Below are 15,650 nucleotides of genomic sequence, written 5' to 3'. Positions count from 1 at the left end.
TCTGTCTAGCTATCTTCTTTCTATCTACTTACCTATCCACCCTATTGGTTCTGTCCCTCTGGAGAAACTCACATACCCTCCACTACTGAGTAGACCTCATGGTTCATAGAAATTCTGAGATGTTTGTAGAGGCTTGGGACTGAGAGCAGCTTGTCTCCTAAAGCATAAGCTCCTGCTGAGCCCTAGGCTTAACCAGACTATGCCAAAATGCCAGTGTTTGGGGGTTGGAGGATGAGGGTCTGTTCTGAACTACATTTCCCTTGGCAACAGGGTCCCAGAGGAAAACGCCATTTGGAAACACAGCCAGAGTAAGTTGATTTGCATCAAAATTAGAACTTAGTTCTCCCAGCTCTTCAGCTGCCGAGTGAGCAGGAATTTCTACTCTCTAAATGGAGCCAGCTCATTGTTCAATGGGTCCACTTGGGCAAATCCAGCAGAAAACTCTGAGTGTGGAGAAGGAGGAGAATCCATTGTGCTAACATCTGTGCGGTGGCGACTGACTCATCAGTCAGCCATATGCTGGCCCCCTCCATTTCCGGAAGTCATTCATGAAGTTCTCCCAACAGGATCTTAAAGGCCCCGCACTCCCACCTTGTGGGGTCAGGAACTCTGTGAGGCACCTCTTCCCTTGTAACCAGCCACAAGATGGGCCTGACCATCCACACTTCCCATTGCTACATGCACATCTGGGCTTTAGGCTGAGCGCAGAGAATCACTCAGGCCTGACTCTTTTCAAAGAGCAAAGTGGGAGAGGCTCATCTGAGGCCTCTCCCTAGTGAGGAGCCACTTAGCAGTCCCAGGGAGGGCTGGAGCTGGGCTCAGCTCCCTGGCTAAATAAAGTGGCTCAGTGGTGCCAGGTGGACCCTCTGCACAGTGGATGCTGAGAAACTCCCTCCACTATTCTGAGAGTGGCTGTTAGGGCAGCAGAAGGCACCTGAATTCAGGGTTGGCTTTCATCCTGTAAAGGAGTTGATTTGCCAAAGAGCCTCTGGCTTTTTTTTTTTTTTTTTGTCTTTTCAAATTTTTATTTTTATACATTTTTTGTATTAAAAAGAAAAGCATAATTACCACAAATTACAAAGGACTAAAGCAGGACTAGAATAATGAATGAATCACTTCAGCCTGGAAAACAGATACTCTCAATAATATTAACGTTATAATACAAGCTCATTCAAGTATTTTACTTTTTTTTGTCCTTTTAAATGTGCTATCCTAGCACATGGTAAAGATAATGTACTACGAGCGTAAGGTGGAACCTTCTCCACAAAGCCAGATGACAAGTTTTCCTCTCCAGTGAGAATCGGGCTGTAAGTTCTTCAGTTCTCTGCCTCTGCCATCAACATGGCTGAAGGAGAGGGTGGGGCTGGGCAGAATCCAGGAACCCTTCCACACAAGAGGTACTTTGAGGTTCCCATTTGGGAGGGTGCCAGATGATCCAGACCACTCTACCCAGGCTTTTGGCAAAACACCCCTAGCTCTCCTAAAGGCTAGTCTTCTTGCTTCCTCCACCCCACTTCCAGAGCCTCCTGAGCAGCTTACTTTCTTTTGTAAATCAATCATCAGAAAAGGGGGGAAAAAGAGCTACAATGAAACAAAAACATTTAACTTTGACATGGGGGCTCAGTGCCTCTTGCTGTTGTTCTGAGCCCTAGGGGTCCAGGCTGAGGCAGGACTGGATAGCCTTCTCTACTGATAGTGCATGTGTCTCAGGTTCTGGAGAGGGCACAAGAAAAACTTGTCCCTCATCAGGGCTTAGGCACACACAGACCTTCTGTTTGACACCTATAGGTCATTCTGGCATGGCTTTTTAAAGACTGTCACCCAGCAAGACATTAGGGTCACGGGCACTGATGTTGATTGTTAGTATCACCTTTGTGCCTGTTGACAATCATGTGACTGTAAAGACCTTGTTTCACTCAGAGTCCCCTGTGGGAGGGCCAGCGGGAGCTCTGCCTGGGAGAGAGAGTTCTCTTTGCAGGGCCACGTGGATGAAGAAAGCCATCGGATGTTTTCTCCCTTCCATTTTAGTGAACACTTCTGACTCTGAGAGAAACGATGTGATATAGGTAGAAAAAAATGAAAAGGATGGGATCGTAGTTTGATTCTCTTTTAATTGAGGCTATATAGCGATGTCCTAAGGAAGTTAAAGGGAGGGACGTGCAGCTTTTGAAACTCAGCTGTGTGGGGTGGAGCAGCCTCAGGAGCCCCGGGTGCTCTGCCTCCCCTGGTCCTCTGATTCCTCTGTGTACCTACCCACCCTCTTCTCTCCCCCAACGGGTTTTCACAGAGTACTCTCCCCACCTGTCATGCGATGCTGCTCCTAAATTTGCAGTTTTCTGCCACTTCATTTTGATCATTCTCAGCTGCTTGACAACCCCAGATTCCTGAGAGAGAGACTGATCTGAAGAGGTGCAGACCTCCTGGTGGAGGAAGGTGCCCCGAAGATGGTTCTTCTCAGAGAAAGTGTCTTCCTGAAAGACTTCCAAGAGCGTACTTCATCCCTGCATGGCCCCCATTCTACAGATGAGGAAACTGAGACTTAACCTCGCTTTTCTTGAGATTATGTAGCCTCACCTATCTTTTCTCCCTGAATGAAGATTGTGAGGAAATAATTTCATTTTGGTCGAAAATTGGTGCTATTCACGTCGTAGCTGTTTTTAGAGAATCGAAGCTATCTTTTGTCAGCTGGGGTGCATTACTTAACAAAAATCTTTTTCCTTTGTAATTTTGTCAAAAGGAAACACTTTTTCTCAAACTAAAATGAGAGTAAGTGAGAGTAAAATTTTAGTCGCGAAGAGAATGATTCCTAAAATAATCCAGAACAGTTATGTAATCACAGAGCTCTCTGGTATTTCCGATTTCAGAAAAAAAAATTAAATGCAAGAAATGAACAAGAAGGAAATCAAAATCCTTTAGAAAAGTCAGAGCTGCCCCAATGGCCAGTCATTGAGGTATGCTGCTGAGACTTCATGAGGAACAGGACATATAATAGCCGACCACAAGTGAGCTGCGTGTAGGACTGGCTGATGGCGAGAAGTGGAAGGTGGGTCAACTTCGCATCTGAGTATTCTTATTACTTTCCAGCTTTTTCAATACATTGGCTTCCCCCACTGAAATACAGTGATGGAGTTGTCAAAAATAAAACCAGAAGGAAAACATTTTAAGATTAAAAGTTTATGGGGGCATACAACAGAGTGGTTTGTGAGCTGCGAGATCTCAAAGCAAGAATATTTGGAAGTCCCCCTACGAGGGTCACAGCACAGCTGTGGGACACAAAGAGGGTGTGTGTGGCCTCCCGGGCCTGATCTGTCTGCATCACTGCCCTTGCAAGGCAGGCAGAGCTGTGGAAGTGTTTTGCCCACTCCAGTCCTGAATCAGGCCCACAGAGACATAACGCTTACCTTTTGTGTTCCATTCATGACCACGGATAGCTTTCCAGGGAAACCAGGATGACTTCCATATGGCTACGTGGCCAGAGGCAGTTGGTGGTGGGATTTCCAAACTTGGGGATCCACCCCTTCTCTGGGCTGGACCATACTGTGATTTTTTTTTTTTTTAAACCTAGAGGAAGATTTCAGCTGGATGATAGTAGCAAGACAGTCTTCCCAGTGCTTCCCAAAGCGTGCCTGACAGCCCACAGATAACGCCTGTCCACCTGCAGCCCCCACCTTGAGTGGACTCAACCATGTACCCCAGAGGCCTGGCTTCCACCACGGGAGGGCCACTCTTCAGAGCCTCTTCTATGTTACTCTTCCAGCAAATGGGGAGGAGGACTTACATACTTTCCCTGGGGAAGATGGGATTAAAGAAAAATCCATCAAAATGCAGCCTATTTGCTGAAGGCTCACAAGTCATCAGCAATGGAGCCCGAGGAGTTTGGCAGATGTGGGTTCTGAGCATCAGGATACACCCTCTGGCTGCCCTCCTGGTCGTCACAGCATCCCCCAGGCTCTGTGCCTGGCTAGGGGGAGGTGTGACAACTAAACTCTCTGTGCAGTGCCTGCAGCCTCCCTTGGTGTGACGGGGTGTCCACCTTCCTGCAGGGACCTGTCAGAACAAACGAGATGGAAGGCTCGTGGTGGTGATGGGATTGGATCAGAGCCCTTACGCCGGGGCAGTGGCATGATGAAGGGAATAAGAAAAGGCTTTTTTTTTTCCTAGCAAAATTATCTTAGTAATATTAATTCAAATAGGGTAGTAACAATTAATTCATCAAATATTGGTTGAGCATTTACTAAGTGCTGCATGACCTCCCGGGGAACGTGGGCAGAAACCCCAGATCCTAGTCATCCAGTAAACTTTTCCAAGTTTCTTTTAACAGAAGTGTGGTGAGTCCCTCCTATTCAGATGAAGTTACTGTTTCCAAAGTTGAAAAAATTTGACTCTTTCTCCCTTTCTCTTCCAGTTTCATTGTACAATGAACCTACAAACTCTAAGAAATAGAGAATAGAACTTGATGTTGGTCATTGGTCAGGATTTGCATTTCTAAGTCATCAGGAACTACTCAGCTAAGTTTTTAAAAAGTATCGATTAAATAAGGACAAGAAAGATACCCACAGAACAGTCAACCACGGTTTGCTTTTGTCTCACTTTCAGCCTTTGCTCTGAAGTACATTTTTATTAGCCAAACTATTGTACTGTGCTTTTCCATAAATTACAACTACCCTAAGGATTTTGTTTCTAATGAATACATACTGACAGCACATTTTGCTTAGCAGCCTGTCTCAATTTGCCATACAATACAAACCCTGCTTAAAATAACTTTTTTTTTTTTTTGCTTGACTATTAGTGCTTCGAAGTCAATTAAAAATACATACAGAAGAAAGAGCAATCTGCTAACCTAACAAGGGATCCAGGAAATTTTCACTGTTGGTTTCAGTTCTGAGTTTATTGTAAGTGGACAGAAAATTTGGAAAAATGTTTAGAACTATTAGTGCTTTGTATTTTTAAGTGGTGTAAGAAAGCTTATTTTCATCAACATCCAAAAAATCCAATGAGGCTTCCAATAGGTAAATTTCTCCTAGGTCAATTTGTGGAGAACTTTATATATATAATATTCTTCTCATAGCAGCTGATAGATAACCTTGGTTTCCCTTGCTTAAGAACAATAATGCTTGCCAAATAATGTCCTTCTTCTTATGAGAAGGGAAAACTCTTACATGTTGGTGCCAGGGGTTTCAGATCTTATAGTTTTTCTTTATTCTTATTTAACTTTTCATGTTGGGAATGACCTATACAAGCAAATCAACCTCCATTCTTTATTGATCTAGGCAAGAACTTTGGAAGTCCTCTTCACTCTTCGATGGTTTTAGTAGAACTTCAAACTTGGAGGAAAATATTTTCTGAGTTATTGGGGAAGGTATGTGTAGAAAAACACAAGATCCTGTATTGGGGGATGAACTGTTTACACTGTTGTAACAAACAGCCCCTAAATCTCAGAGGCTCAGCTCAACAGAAGTGGATCTTTTCCTCTTACTCAAACCTCCCATCCCAACAGGGGTCTCTGCTCCACAGAGTCACTCATGGTGCCAGGCTGATGACTCATTTTGTAGCTGTAGTGGCACCATCTGGAATATGCAGCATCCTCTGTTGCCATGGAGAAGAAGGAAAACACTGGATTACTGAGCTTGGCTTTTCCTTTCTCAGCCAGCAGTGACACACATTGCATGTCATGTGCCTGCCTTTCCCTGGCCACAACTGGTTCTATGGCTGGCTGCCAGTGGGCTGGGAAATGTATGGAAGGGAATGGGAAGAAAATCAAACATAAGTGAGCTTGCTTTTGGACCCAGATCTGAGTTAGAATTATAACCTGTGGACGACAGAGAGCTTACGTATGTAACCATGTTATTCTTAGGCCCTGGGGATGTCATCTGCTGGGATTCAAGGCTGGTTATAACAAGCCAGACATGAACCCTGGAGCTCAGAATTTCTGGTCTCCAGCGTTTTTTTTGATATTGAAAAATTACAATTAGGATCTTAGTCTTGCTGGCACCCAATAAAGTTCTATTAGTTCGACTTATTAACAGGGGAGCTGCTCTTGGGGACAGGGCTCTACTGGCTCCTGGGCTCAAGCTGGTTGAGCAGGAGTTGTTGGTCTCTTCCTGTTTCTGGCTTTCCTCAGTGTGGGGCTATGTTCTGATGGTCTGTGTGGTGGTATGGTAGCTTCAGGGACTCTAGCCCAGTGTGAGTGAGCAAAGACCCTGAGATTCAAGCTCACTGCACTGACTTAGGTCATGTGCTTACTCCAAACACTGATCAGGGCAATTCGATGTGCTGATGGGCTCAGGCTGGGGCTATAGACTGTACCCTTGGTCCGCCAAGTGTGAGCACAGGGGCTTCAAGTTCACAGCTTTCAGAAGAGGAGGAGATGCAAATTAGGGAAGACCATGAGCAATACCACTCTATGCGTTTCCCAGATCTTTTTTTGAAGAAAGTTTCAGGCCCACATGCTCTGGGAAGAATCCCACCGACTCGAGACCTGCCCTGAGGTCTTTTTGGTCCCTCACTGTATTTAAGCAGTTGGTGTCTATTTAGTACACATACTATCCAGGCGCTGTGCCAGTGAGCTAGGAGACAGGTGAGCTGGGACAGCTCTGCACTCACCAAGTTTACAGTCCAGCGTGAGGCCCTGTGAGACGGGCTCCGGCTCCAGGCTGTGCTGGAAAAGAGGCCAGCTGGAGGTAGGTTGCCATGGGAACCCTCTGGCTCACTCTCAGGGCCACTTGAGTGGTTTTTCAAGGCTGGAGATTAACTAAGAGGGGAAGCAGTCCCTTCTGTCACCCCTGTTGTCCCCCGGGAAGAGGCACCAGAGTGAACTGCCTCTCCATCCCTGTGCACATCTGACCTCCTCACTTCTTGAGGTCTTTGAAGAAGGGGCATTTCATCAGTCACTTCCTCTGATCATCCTCCAAAACCATCCACCCTGCCACACCAGCACTTCCTGTCACACTAGCACTTCCTGTCACACCAGTACTTCCTGTCACACTAGCACTTCCTGTCACTAGCACTTCCTGCCACACTAGCACTTCCTGCCACAACTAGCACTTCCTGTCACTGTCCACAATATTCAGCACCATCTGGCCCAGGACTTATTAATGTTTTTAATGGTCACTCTCTCCCCACTACAGAAGGCCCAGGAAGGCAGAGCTTGTCTGATTCACTGTTGAGTCTCTACTACCTGGTTCTCGTGAGCAGTGAGTACTTACTAAGTTTCTGTTGAATGAACAAAGGAATTGATAAAATGATATGTAGCTTCTTTATTTTGTACAACCAAGCTCATCTTTCTACAGTGTCACTTAATGACTAACAGGTGGCACTTTCTAATAAGTGGCACATCTGATCTGTACAGCCAGGGCTCTGATTTCTAGCCCCTCTCTTCACAGGTGGCTTTTTGGCACTTGGGCAGGGAGCAGAGAGACTGTAATCTGGGTGGGACTGCATCGGAGCCTCAAATCCAAGGCTACTGGGGCATCTCTTGGCCTCTGCTGCTAAGTTCTCTGGCCAGTGAGTTCATGGTCAGGTTCCTTGCCTAAGTGGTGGCGTGGTGGTCAGCCTCACTGGTCCTCTGATGCAGACCTTGATCCTAGTTTGCATCCTGCTCCCTGCCCACACTGTCTACCTCTGATTTCCAGTTAAGCTGGAAGTTTTTTTTTTGTTTTTAACTTTTGACTTCTTTTGTTTTTAACTTTATCATAATTTTTTAAAATTAAAATGTTCATGTTACAATTTCAAAAGTAATACATGCCTATAATTTCAGGTCCCAATCCACTTCCTATAAGTACCACTTATAACAGTTTAACGCATATCCTTGAAGAACTTTCTCAGCGCACATCGGAACATATTCTGATTAAATTTATTCTTAAAGTGGGAACTCTGCTACAATTTTCCTCCTTATCAGTATAGCATGGGTATCTTTCCATGTAACTATAAATCATTCTACCTCATTTTTTAAGATGCTACATAAAATTCCATATATTCTCCTATTTATTTACTCATTCTTTTATTGATGTACATATGGGATAATGACTCTTTAAAAAAAAAGAAAAAACAACACTATAACAAATGACCTTGCTTTAAGTATATATATGTTTCATTGATTTTTCTTATTTTCTTCATACTTCTGTATAAATGAAAAATGTCTCCTTTTCTTGCTTACACAAGGCCCAAGAACAGGCCTGATAGTTTTTCACTATAATAGTTGATGCTTTCTGAATGGCTCTTTTTTTTTTCTTCTTTGCCAGTTAATCCAGCAACGTGTAGCGTTTATTCCTTAAGTGGAGTGGGCATTGTGTGCCACATTCCATTGCTTAATTACCTCTGACTCACTTGTCATAGCCCTAATAAAAATGTACATCCATTGCCATGAATGCTTAATCACATTAGCTGCAAGGAGAGTAAACCGTTGAGAGGGAAGAACAAGAACAGCGACAATGTTGGCTCTTGTTTGGAATTCAAAACACTTTCTCCACCCTGAAGCTGCGGCTCCTTGACAGGGCTGTGGCTGAGAAGATGGCTCCCTGTGGACTGTGTCCAGAGAACCCCCAGACCCCAAAGAACGCGTAGGCAGTGGGGGTATCAAATTCTGCAATATTTGCACGTCAGATTGTTTGCTCTGAAACCAAGTGATGATCAAAGCAGAGTAAGAGTTTGCCTTTCTGAGCTCATCTGCTAGGGACAGGAGACACAGTGAGCAGAGCAACAGATAAAGATCTATCAAGAGTGCTGACAGGAAGCAAGGAGGTCCAGGTGGAGTGCCATGGTCCAGGGACAGCACAGGCCCTTTCCTCAGGGCCCCTGGGGAAGGATTCAGTCAAGGTGAGCCAAACAGGGTGAGGAGATGCTCAGTTTAGGACTGAGGTGCAAGCCCTTAGAATTGCTGGTGAAGGTGCTGGCTCCATAGACGTGGTCCTTGGCGATATCTTTCCACTACAAGGAAGCAAAATATTGTGAGTTTTCCCAAAGAGCAATCCCCATTACTGGAGCTTTGCCATCCAACATGAGTGCCCACTATCAACATGTAGCTAGGGGCTACTATATCAGACAGCAGAGATACAGAATCCTTCTGTCATCATGGAACATTCCATCAAGCAGTGTTGTCAAGAGGATTTTCATGGTTAGGTGCCTTACTGCCAATAACAACAGCAACACTGATGATGGTGATGGCAGTAACGACCACGGAAATAATCGGGATGTGACTTGTCATTTACCAGGTGTGTAGTAGACAGGGGGCACTTTGTGATATTATCTCATCCAAACCCCACATGAGCAGGTGGATTTACTCTCATTTTACAAGTGAGAACCCTCAGCATGTTGAGTAAGTTACTCAAGGCAGCTCCACTATTAAATAGTGGAGCTGGGAGTGGGACACGATCTGGCCTGAAATGAATAATTGTTTTTAGTCACCATAGTGCCCTGCTTCTGGATCCAAGGCATAGTTCCTAGGGCTGAGAAAAGTCCCAAGTGGGAAAGCTGATGAGTTTTATTGGAGAAGTGACTCTTCGTCCTGTGTGGGTGCTGGAATACCGAGTTGACCTACGTCAGCCACTGAACTTTTCTGCGGCTAAAGTTCCACTTATTAAAATTTTAGCTGGCATCCCTCTCAACATCCCTGATATTCATTGGGAACTTGTCACAGCACTAATGTATAGTGTCTCAGGAGTGATAGGGATCCCCTAGATTTGTGCAAAGAACAATCTGAACAATCATAGATGGGGGCCAGGTTGATTTGGTCTTTTTTTTTTTTTAATTGTAGGAAGACTTTAAGTCTCCTGAAAAGTAAGTGGCTGAGGCATCTTTGAGAAAACGTAAAATATTAACAGGTGCTCGTCAGCGATTCCTGCAGAAACCACCCACACACCCTGGTATTTCAAGGCTGGGACTCATTCCCTCTCTACAGGCCCTTGATGGAATGACTCAGCTGTCATGCGGACCAAGACTTAATTTTTAAAGAGTAATTTGTCACTGCAGCTCACAGTCAAGAAACATTAGGATTGAATACATCTGGAGTAAGGGAAGTGGAGGCAGGAAAGAAGAAGAGAGAGAATAAGTCAGAGCAAGAAGTCAGGGATAGAGATGACTCCACCTCTTAAGGATGCCTCGCCACCAACCAGCCACTGACGGCATCCGATCTCAGTGGCCATTCCACAAGGTAAGCTTTGCTACTTCAATTACCAATGGGGAAATGAACTAACACAGTGAGCGCAGCAGCCAGCAGTTGAACTAGGTATTCCTGACCCCAGGAATAAGGAAGGACAAAGACCATCAGAGTAACAAAGCAGTCAGTCCCGAGATATGGAAGGTGCTAAAAAAGAGTGTGGCCAAAGCAGAGTTCCGTGGATGGGAACACAATAAGGGGTCCCGATTAGAAACAAAAGTAGCACAGGTAAGGGTTGAGATGGGGACCTTCACTTTTAATCAAGGTGAAAAATTTGTCCCCTGCCTGAAACAAATGAAAAAAGAGGCAGAATATATAAATAACAATTTATTTTAAGGACTTGAGCACCAGACAATGAAGGACAGTGACCCCTGGCAGATGGGAAACAGAAAAAGGTAACCCTATATTTGCCTCAGTTTACTATCTAGAGAGTCTACAGACTGTGGCTAAGAGAGTGAGCCAGGTGGACGCCTGCAGTCTGCTGTAGCTGAGGGGACGGAAAAGAATATTCAGGGAAATCAGGGGCGGGTAGAAATTGTAGGAGGCCAGTTGTGAGTGGGAGGTAGAGTTGCTGTGTTAGTCAGCTCTCCATCACTGTAACAAAACACCTGAGGTAACTGTATTATAACGAGAGAGAGCTTCTTTTGTCTCATAGTTTTAGAGGTTCCAGCCCACGGTTGGCTGGCTCCATTGCTGTGGGCCGTGGTGAAGCAGCATATCATGGTGGGAGCATGTGCTAAGCAGAGCTGTTCCCCTCCTGGCCAGGAAACAAGAAAGCAAGGGAAGGATCAAGGCCTCCCACCCCCTTGCAGGGCTCGCTCCCAGTGGGCAAGGAGCTCCCATCAGGCTCCACCTCTTGAAGTTCCAGCACATCCCAATAGTGCCAAGCTTTTAACATGTAGGTCTTTGGGGGAAATTCTAGGTCTGTATCATAGCAGCTTCACAGAGAAAACAGCAGAGGGCCTTTGTTAACATTCAGCTGGTGCGTGATTGATTGACACATGAAGTGATAACACTACACAAGGCCAGGTAAGGAATGAAAGAAAGGAAGGAAGGAAGGAGAAAAGAAAGAAAACAGCAGCTGGCATTTATATAGGGCCAGGGATAGTGCTTGTTCTCAACAGTGGCCCTGGAGACTCTCGGATTCAGTGGACTTCGGGTGGATTTCATTGCAGGTCTTGCCCAGTCATGGGGTCTGAGCATCCCAAGACTGCCCAGTGCTCTGCTCATCTAACAGATCTTAGAAGCCAGACCCAAAAGAATTAAGCTGTTTCCAGGTAACTAATTACATCCTAGGACAAAGGCCGAGAGTATCCGAAGGAACTACTATACATCATTCCACAATGCAAAATGCATAGTATTTGCATCCAATAAAAATTTCCTAGGCAAGCAAAGAAGCAAGAAACTGACCCAGAATGAAATCAAATCAATCAAAATTCACCAAGAACTAACAGATGTTAGAATTAGCAGAAAAGTATATTAAAATAGCTATTATAACTGTAATGTATATGTTCAAAAAGTTAAATAGAGGCATCAAAGATATAAAAGACTCAAGTATAACTTCCAGAAGTATAATTATACTGTTAGATGAAATTAGTGACCTTGAAGACATATAAATTATATAAAATGAAATACTTTAAAGAGAATGTAAAACTGAACTGAGCATAAGTGAGCTGTGGGACAATTTTAGGTGGCCTAAAATGCATGGAACTGGAGTTCCAAAAGGTGGAAGAAAAGCATGAGAAGTTGTGGTGGCTGATATTGACAAAAACCATTAATCCACTAATCCAAGAATGCCAACAGCCCCAAACACAAGAGACACGAAGAAAACTGCAAGATGCATCATGATCCAATCGCTGAAAACAAGTGTTAAAAACCCCTTCAAAGCAGTCAGAGAAAAGGGAACATAAGGCCTAGCAGCACAAATATAGGGATGACAGCAGATTCTTGTCGAACGACACAAATGAGAAGACAGGGCAGAAATAGTATCAAAGTCCTGAAGAGAGAATCTGTCAATCTAGAATGCTCTACCTAGAGAAGGCACCTTTCAAAAAAGAGCAAAGGCAAAATGAAGACGTTTTCAGGCATACAAAAGCTGGGAGAATCTGTTCCCAGAAGACTATAGAGATGGAAAAGGAGATCTGTTGGCGAGAAGGACTGTAGTAGAAGGTGGAAATGTGGACGTGCACAAATGAATAAAGACAACCAGAAATTGAATTTCATGAGCAATCACATCAGATTATTTTTTTTACAATTTAAATATTTTAAAAGATAATTGGCTAAACAAAAATAACAACAATGCAGCGTAGGATTTTGCAACACTGCATAACTCAATGTATAATGAAAATAACCCAAAGGTTGGTTGGGGAGAAATGGAGCTTACTATTGGGAAGTTCATACATGAGAAGGTCTTCTCAGGAAGACGGAGAGGGAAGCCTGCTATAAGTCCTAAAGTAACCACTAAAATAACAGCAACAAAAAAAGAATTATAGCTAATAAAACAATAAAGGAAATAAAATAAATTATATGAATTAGTCAATTAATCCAAAAGAAGGCAGAAACAAACAGAAAAAATAAATCAAGAACAGATGGGATAACTAGAAAGCAAACAGCAAGGTGATAGGTTTTAGCTATAATGATATCAATAATCACTCTGAGTGAAATGGTTAAAATATCCCAAATAAAAGGCACAGACCGTCAGACTGTATAAAATAGCAATACCCAATTATATTCTGAATACAAAAATGTGCTCTCAATAAAAAGTTACAAACAGAATTGAGAAAGACACACAGTCCTCATTCATTTTTTGTGGGTTCTGTGTTTACAAATTAGCCTGCCTGCTAAGATTTATTTGTAACTGTAGACTCAGTACTTTCAGTGCTTTTGCAGGGTAGATACACAAAGAAATGCCAAAGCATTAAGTTGCCTTGTTAACATTACCAACTGGGGTCCACCAAGGCAATGTTCTGGGGTCTGTTACCTACTTTCAAACAGAGGAAAGTTATCCATTTCAGAGAGTCTCTCATTTAGAGACAGAAGGTGCTCTTGGGCCAGTAGGATTTGATTCCCACTGTTATTTGGTAGCTGGTTAGCCTCAGGCAAGTCCCTTAACACATTTAAACCTTCTTGACTTTTTTTTCTAAATAAAAAAATATGATTTATCAGGATGAGTTTTTAATATTTTAGATGATAATTTTAAGTGCACTTATGTTTTCTTTAGGAGCAATGATTCCGTATTTGTTAACTTAGTGCTCACAGTGACTTGAAAGGACATAACTGCATAAATGATGAGAATCTACTGTACTATGCTAACAGTGGTCAAGAGAAGGCTGGAATAGCTACAGTAATGACAAGAAAGAAAATCCCAGGCTGAAAAATGATACCTGAAAGAAAGAAGATAATTCCATGGTAATAAAAGGGCCAGTTCTCTAAGAGGACATAATAATTTACTTCATAACAGAACTTCAAGTGCATGGAATAATTACAAATAAAATTGCAAAAACATAAACAAATACTATAATTGCATGTATCAAATAGGTCCTCATAATTACTAGAATAAGTAGACAAAAATCAGTAAGGATATAAATATTAGAACAACCTACTTGACCTAATTAAATTTTATGAATGTTCCACTGATTGACAGTAGAATATACATTGAACATCTAGAAAGATAGACCATATGCGGGACCACAAAACAAGTCTCAGTAAATTTGGAAAGATTTAAGTCATCCCAAGCATGAAGGCAATTAGAAATCAATTACAAGAAGTATTCTGGAAAATCCTCAAACCAAAAATATACTTTTAAACAACCCAAGGGTCAAAGAAGAAAATTAATGGAAGCTAGATAGTATTTTGAAAAGAATGAAAATGAAAACACAACATATTAAATTTATGATGGTCATTAAACAATACTTAGGGTGAAATTTATAGTGCTGACTATATTAGAAGAGAAGAAAGTTCTCAAATTAATAACCACAGTTTCCACCCTTAAGAAACTAAGAAAAGAATAAATTAAACATAAAGTGAGAAGTAAAAGTAAATAATACAAATTAGAACAGAAATCAATAAGATAGAAGTAGAAAAGAAATAGAGAAAAATCAATGAAACAAAAAGGTGTTTCTTTAAGAAGATTAAAAAATTGATGCACATCTAGTAATACTGACCAGGAAACAAAGATAGAAGGTACAAATTACCAGTATCAGTTATAGTTATTACAAATAATGCAGGTTTTAAAATGATAATAAGGGGCTACTATGAGCAACTGTGCAAATAACAGTGTAGATAAAATTATCAAATTTCATGAAAAACATGAACCATCAAAACTTAAGAAGAAATATATAGCCTAGGCAAACCTATAGCTAGTAAAAGAATTGAATTTCTGGTTAAAAATCTTCCCTCAGGACCAAATGGCTTTATTGGTCAAATCTATCACTTAAGGAGTTAATGATACCAATTCTGTTCAAACTCTTCTAGAAAACTGAGGAGAGGACTGTGTTCCGACCCATTTGATGAATACAACCTGAGCAAAACCCAACAAGCAAAACCCAGCCAAGATATTTAAAACATATAAAATTATAGACCCAAATAATAGATATGAAAATTCTAAATAAAATTGTACTAAGTAGAGTCCAACTGATATCCACACAAGAACACACGCGCGCGCACACACACACACACACACACACACACACACATTCTCATACTCCATGATTGACTGGGATCTATCTTAGGAAGGCAGAGCAGTTCAAACATTTACACTTAATGTGGGTTGGTGATATAGCTCAGTGGTAGAATGCCTGCCTAGCATGCGTGATGCCCTATATTCAATCCCCAACAACTCAAAATAAAAAATACTAATCAATGCAATTTTCCATATTAAAGAAAAGAAAACAAAATATGATCATCTCAAGTGATGCAGAAAAAAACATTCAAAAAATTGAGTATTCATTCCTGGTTCAAACTCTAAGCAAACTCAGAATAGAAAAAAACACCTTCATCCTAAGAAAGGACATCTACAAGAAAACATACAGCTAATACATACACTTGCTGGTGAAAGGGTATCAGATTAGAAATAAGAAAACGATGTGTGCTTCCATCACTCTTTTACTCAACATTGCTTTAGAACTTCTAGCCAGGGAGAATAAGTCAAGAAAAAGAGGAAAAAAGCTATCTAGTTCAGAGAAGAAGAAGTACAAGTGTTTGCAGATGGCATGATAATTTATCATAGACTCTAATTAGGTAAAGTAGACCTAATAAGTAAATTTAGCATGTTTACAGTTTTAAGATCAATATACAAAAATCAATTTGCCATATACAAATTGACTATATATATATTTTTATATATATATGTGTGTATATATATGTATGTGTGTGTGTATGTAGACTATATATTGTATAAAACTACAATTAGACATTTTGGTTAAAAATAATATAATTTATAATAATATCACAAATATGAAATATTAGGGGACAAATCTGACAAAAATGTGTCTGACAT

This window comes from Spermophilus citellus, assembly GCF_964194105.1.
Source record: "Spermophilus citellus genome assembly, chromosome: 4".
NCBI classification, from domain to species: Eukaryota; Metazoa; Chordata; class Mammalia; order Rodentia; family Sciuridae; genus Spermophilus; species Spermophilus citellus.
This window is presented reverse-complemented; position numbering follows the sequence as displayed.